We start from the raw sequence: 6,000 nt of genomic DNA, 5'->3' as shown, positions 1-6,000 counted from the left end.
TCTCTCTCTCTCTCTCTCTCTCTCTCTCTCTCTCTCTCTCTCTCTCTGTCGTTTGTTTTTAGAATTACAAGTTTAAGTTTAAGAATGGCGTATTCCCACAATGGGAATAAACCAGCTATCTATCTATCTGTCTATCTATCTAGTGATGCATGTAAACTGAAATAATTTAATTGAAAATCAATTCACTACCATTTTGGATTAATTAATTTTTGGTATAATTGGGCGTCAGAATTCGTAATTTATTTCAATTAATTAATTAATTAAATATGAAGAGTAAAAGAGATTGTATATTTGGCATAATCTGAATTTGTTTCAATTTGATTTGATCATGTATTGCAAAAATGTATGAACTGCAAAACATTAAATTGATATAAATTGAACTTATTTTCAATTAAATCATTTAATTTCTTATGTATTACTTTTAAGTTAATTAACAGATTTAATCGAAAATAAGATCAGCACCATCTTGACGTGTTTAAGTTCCTTTTTCCAATTTAAAAAGTAGCGTCTATTCTACATAAGATGTATACATAAGAATGATGTTAATTTTCAACTATTTAACAAATTTTATTATTTATTATATAATATGATAAATAGTAGTTGTCCTATGTTGTGTAATATATTTCAAGGTATTTTTTTGTGTTCGTATATTCCTTTTTAAATATTTTCTTTAACTACCTTTTTATTACTGTTATTATAATAAATATACAGGGTGTCCCAAAACTGTTGGAGGTCCTTGAAAAGGGTGGACGGTGGAGGGGAGTCATTTGAAACAAGTTTTTTCTTATCGAAAATGTTGTCCAACGCTTCGTTGAGGAGGTATTAACAGAAAATCCCGACTAATCAGAGCGCGAATACAAGGTGGTCCACACAATTGTTTCAAATTATAACTCCGTTATTATTGCATTAAAAAAATGCCAAAGGAGAAAGATAAATAGTTCGAAGAGCACTACATCTGTAGTCTTTAAAATTTTTTTTAGATGCAGCAGTGCAAGCGCAATTCACAATTGCATCATTTCTTAAAATAGAAATGCATATTGTTTTTCACACAGATCGATTCTTCTGTTCATTCTACGTAACAAATGATTAGGGTACCATCGAAAAAAAATAATTAGTTCTCGAGATATTTCAAAAAATGTTTTTATCGAAGAAGATGGTCAAACGCTTCTCCATTACATTCTAAACATTTCTGATAACGTTTTTTTAATGTTTGCATAACTGCGTTTAAATTATCTGCACCGCATAACACAAAAGTGCCGTACATATCTTGTTTCTCACTGTTAGTAAAATACATTCTCTTGTATTTAGTGAAATACAGTTACACTTTTTCAAATTCTTAGTTTTCGTACTCGAGTTACGATACGTGAATTGCTACTGAATGATGAAATGCTTACTCGTACAAATCAGTTTCTGTTATGATAACAATGTCGAAAGAGTGTTTACCTTTACAAGCGCGTTTACCTTACTATCCATGAAGCGTTTGAGCATCTTCTTCAATGAAGACATTTTTTGAAAATATCTCGAGATCTAACCACTTTTGCCATGGTACCCTAATCATTTGTTACGTAGAATGAACAGAAGAATCGATCTGTGTGAAAAACAATATGCATTTCTATTTAAAGAAATGATGCAATTGTGAATCGCGCTTGCACTGCTGCATCTAAAAAAAATTTTAAAGCCTACAGATGTAGTGCTCTTCGAACCATTTATCTTTCTCCTTTGGCATTTTTTCGTTAATGCAATAATAACGGAGTTATGATTTGAAACAATTACGTGAGCCACCTTGTATGCTGGTGGAACGCTTGCGGTAGCGTAGGCTACGCGCTAGACGGCCGCTCGGACGCTCCATCGGCATACTCGCGCTGTGATTGGTCGGGGTTTTCTGTTAATACCTCCTCAACGAAGCTTCGACCAACATTTTCGGTGAGAAAAAAGGTGTTTCAAATCACACACTGAAGCACATCTTTCGAGAACTTCCAACATTTTTGAGACACCCTGTAGATCAAACTTTATTTTATATAAATACAAAATAATTTTATATCGATTGCATCGGCATATGAGTATTTGTACATATTAATACACTGTTAACCCTTTGCACTCGAGAGGTGACTCTCAGTCACCATTAGGTTTCACGCAGCAAATTTATGTACAATACCTAATGTTTCTTTAAGTTTAATTTCTTTGGAGTTCGAAATGTCAATAAAATGATTGTCGACGGGGTAAAGGTGACCTTATTCTGAAATCTAGATAGCTTAGAATTCATGGCAATAGAATGCTAAGAAAAATCTCGAGTTGCTGGCCTCGAGTGCATAGGGTTAATATATTGTACAATTATATAGATTGTATATTAATATTGTATTAATATAAATAAATTGGAGTATGGTCGATTCAGTACTTTTCTCTTTATACTTTTTCAATGATAGCCTCTGTTTCAGGATGTCCTTCCACCTCAAACAAGCAGCGTATCAAAAATAACTGAGAAGACAGCAAACAATTCCACCGCTCTGGATTCATCGTCTCTTTCAAGGTGTTCAAGCAGTTATGCAATCAATTTAAGTACGATGTACTTAATTCTAGGCTTCCATGCACATCCATTATGATTGCTAATTAGACGAGTCTTACGTTACGAGTCTCGTCGCCATCGATCCGCAGTCGCACTTCTCAGAGAGGGTGCATATTCGATTACCAGCCGGATGGTGGCGATTATTACCTTCTGTGGAGTTACAAGACCATTTCTTTTCGTCGAAATATAACTTGGAGAACTTTAAGAAGGATTGAAGACAAGAAAAAAAGATAGAGAAGATGGTCAAAACACGTTTAGGCTCAGGAAAAAATAGATTAAACCAGTCAGCGTAAATGGAAAGCAGACGCATTCTCACATACAAATTAAAAGGATTGCAAAAATGCACCTCAATTAAATCACAGAAAATACTAAAGAACCATTCATCTCTACAAATATCTCAACCCCATTTCCTCTTCGACACATACTCCAATAACCACCCAATAACAACCAGAACGAATGCATCTCTATATCTCAAAATTGCACTAATTCAACCCCCAAAACGAACTTCCTCTTACACCCCCTTTCAATCACCTGAGACAACCCCTTTACACTCAAACTGAAATTTTGTTTGCAATATACAAACCTGTTACAATATAGTAAAAGCACAAGCCACAATGAGTCGCGACAAAGCTGCATCAATGCGAAGAGGATCCAGTTCGACTATCGACGCGTATATCGGGCGGACGATTAATATTTACGTGTCAACGAAGACCGGCACTCTCGAAGGGTATTGATTCCGCGAACGGGCGACACGCGGGCCACGTCGAAAATACGAGCCACCGAGCGAGTGTGCGCGGCTGATTCGGTCGAACCCTAAAAAGAAAGAGAGGCACTCCTACGGCACTACGAATGGAAACCCACCTAGAGATCTCACCCCCCATGGAATCATCCCGTTAACGACCCAATACAGGCCAAAGCCAATCGATATCGCGAAACTATACGCCGCGAATCGAAAACGCAACGATTCCATCCTGGCGACACGTTGCGCCCGACTGTATCGCCGGTGTCCCACGTTCGATAGTCCGCCAGCCTCTGCTAATAATAGTCGAGAGCGAGTGCAGCGGCCATTTCGCGCGAAACAGCGATCCCGTGCTGAAATTATCAACGTCTTTCTCTCTGCGCTTGGCTAAGTGTTACCTGTGTATTGGTAGCTCAGCTATCTGGGAAGATAAGAGACAATTTAGAAGATAAGGAGATTTGGCGAAGACAGAATGGAGACACATAGGGTTTCTTTGTTAGCTGGGAGGAGGGGGGATAGAAGTGAACTTGTAGGTTGAAGAAGCTTTTTTAAATTCCACGAGTTGAAATTTGGAGAAGCTTCTTCCAATTCTAACATTTGGAATTTGGAGAACAATTGGATTTTCAAGAGTAGTGCTTCTTCTAGTCCCAAGTCTTAGAATTTGAAGAAGCTTCTTCTAATATCAACTCTAGAATTCGGAGAAGAGTTGCAATACCAAGAATTAGAATTCTAAGAGTTGTAATTAGAAAAAGTTTCTTTAAATTCCAAGAGTTGAAATTAGAAAGAGCTTCTTTAAATTCCAAGAGTTGAAATTAGAAGCTTTTTCTAATTCTAACTCTTAGAATTTTAACTTTTCTCCAAAGTCTAAGAGGTGAAATTATAAGAAGCTTCTAAAAATTCTAAGAGTTGGAATTCCAAGTCATAGAATGTGGAGAAGCTTTCTACAAATTCCAACTCGTGGAATTCCTGGAACTCTTGTGTTTGATACTGTGGAGTGAGTATTAGACAGATTGGACAGTTGGGTCCTTTAAAAGAGAATCCCTTGGGAAGATTTTGAAGCTGTCCTATGTTGGATGCAGTGGGTTTCCAAACCAAATACCACTTTTGTTGAAGTTCTTTTTGGAATTTTCTCCAGAGACGATTGTACTCTGTATTTGAAGTAATCGATTATTTGGTGGACTTTACTTGGTGGAAGGGATAGTGTGACAAACTATTCAAATTTTCGGGTGAAGAGTAGGGTTACATTAGACACACTAAATACTTGGAATCTTTAAAAAGAGAATCCGTTGAGCAGAATTAAAAATTGTCTCATTGTGGAGGGGATAGTGTATATGTATGAAACTCTTGGAATTCGTGGAGCTCGTGCGCTCGATATCTTCAAGAGGAGGTTAGTGTTCCACAAAACATGGTTACAGTTGAATTTTTCCCGTTGAATTCACTAGGGTTACACTAGTCACCCCAAAAGCAAGAGTCCGAATTCTTTCAACATACATAGAATCCTTCGAGAAAATTTAAAAGCTTCCCTGTAACGAATGGACTAATCTCCCTAACTCTTGAAATCCGTGGAGCTCTCGCGTTCGATACTCTCGAGAGGTCACCAGGGTCACCACTAGGCACTCCAAAAGCAGTTGAATTCCGTGAACACAGAATCTTCAAGAAAAAGAAAAAAAATGTAACAACTGTCGCCACGATGGAAGTCTCCCAAACCACTCACTATTTCTCTTAAAGTTCTCCCTATCAAAGGCATCCTATAAAAAGTCTTAAAAATCCTCGAAGCCTTTCCTATTGAAGCTCTTCCTCGAATTCCTCCGAAAACCATCCTCCCCGTATCTAAACTGATCCACTATTTATTATTAACCATAATCGTACCCCATCGATGCACTAGGAGAGTTTTCCTAACAGCGACAGTCTCGAAACTAGATGCAACTGCTCGGGGGTAAGGAGGTTACAGGCAGAGACAGAACCGGCGAATCGTAGCCGGCACACGACAGCTTGAGAGCGTTCTCCACTTACCTTAATCGATCGTGGAGATCACAGGGAAGCTTCGTCGAGGAACTCGTTGGATCTTTTGCGGCTGGATATCGCGTTAGAATCGCAAACAAGGGAGATCCAACTACGCCGCAACGGTCGCACGCCCTTCGGCTCGCGTAATGGCCGCGGCAACGAACTGACCGCGCACTCAACGTTGTATCTAGCCGAAGCTTTCAGGGGCTACCGTTACGGGGCACCCTTCGATAACGACTACGGCGAAATTTTTTGATAAAATTTGTCTGAGGCTCTTTTTACGTGTTATTTTTAGAGAAGGTGACATTTTATGGAGTGTAATTTGGGGATAAGTATAACGTGGAACATGGAAAAAAGGGGTAATTGGTATTTTATGTTGGTTTTGAGGACAGGTGGTATTCGTTTGAGATTTTACAAAAATTTCCTTGTAGTTTATATTTGTTGTATTATATTTGATATTGTAAGAATTGAAATGTCATAATATCAAAATTGTAATTTAGCTTGGACATTTAGGCTTTGTTTATTTTCATCCATTTTTATCAAGAATCTTATAACAAAGATGAGCGAAATTCTTGTTTAAAAAAATATTGCAAATAACGAATGAACGATAAACAATTTCTCATTCAAAACTAAATTTATACACATTGTAAAGACAAATATCCCACAGCGTACAGGTAAAAACAAATATATAATA

General features: G+C 37.5%; 1 protein-coding gene across 4 annotated transcripts in view; it reads right to left on the bottom strand.

The window, feature by feature from the left end:
* The window catches only part of LOC128888589 (elongation factor 1-alpha), a 40,514-nt gene that overhangs the window by 17,720 nt on the left and 16,794 nt on the right, over window positions 1-6,000 (bottom strand). The window contains exon 1 of one of the 4 annotated variants that reach the window (XM_054145595.1): window positions 5,316-5,476. The exons of 2 other annotated variants lie outside the window; for them this stretch is intronic. The gene's annotated coding sequence lies outside the window, so the exon portion shown is untranslated. Of the gene's footprint in view, window positions 1-3,146; window positions 3,414-5,315; window positions 5,477-6,000 lie in introns of those variants that run through there. One more of the 4 variants, XM_054145597.1, reaches the window with a different exon arrangement.

This window comes from Hylaeus anthracinus, unplaced genomic scaffold (genome assembly GCF_026225885.1).
Source record: "Hylaeus anthracinus isolate JK02 unplaced genomic scaffold, UHH_iyHylAnth1.0_haploid 11994, whole genome shotgun sequence".
In the NCBI taxonomy this organism is placed as follows: domain Eukaryota; kingdom Metazoa; phylum Arthropoda; class Insecta; order Hymenoptera; family Colletidae; genus Hylaeus; species Hylaeus anthracinus.
This window is presented reverse-complemented; position numbering and strand designations above follow the sequence as displayed.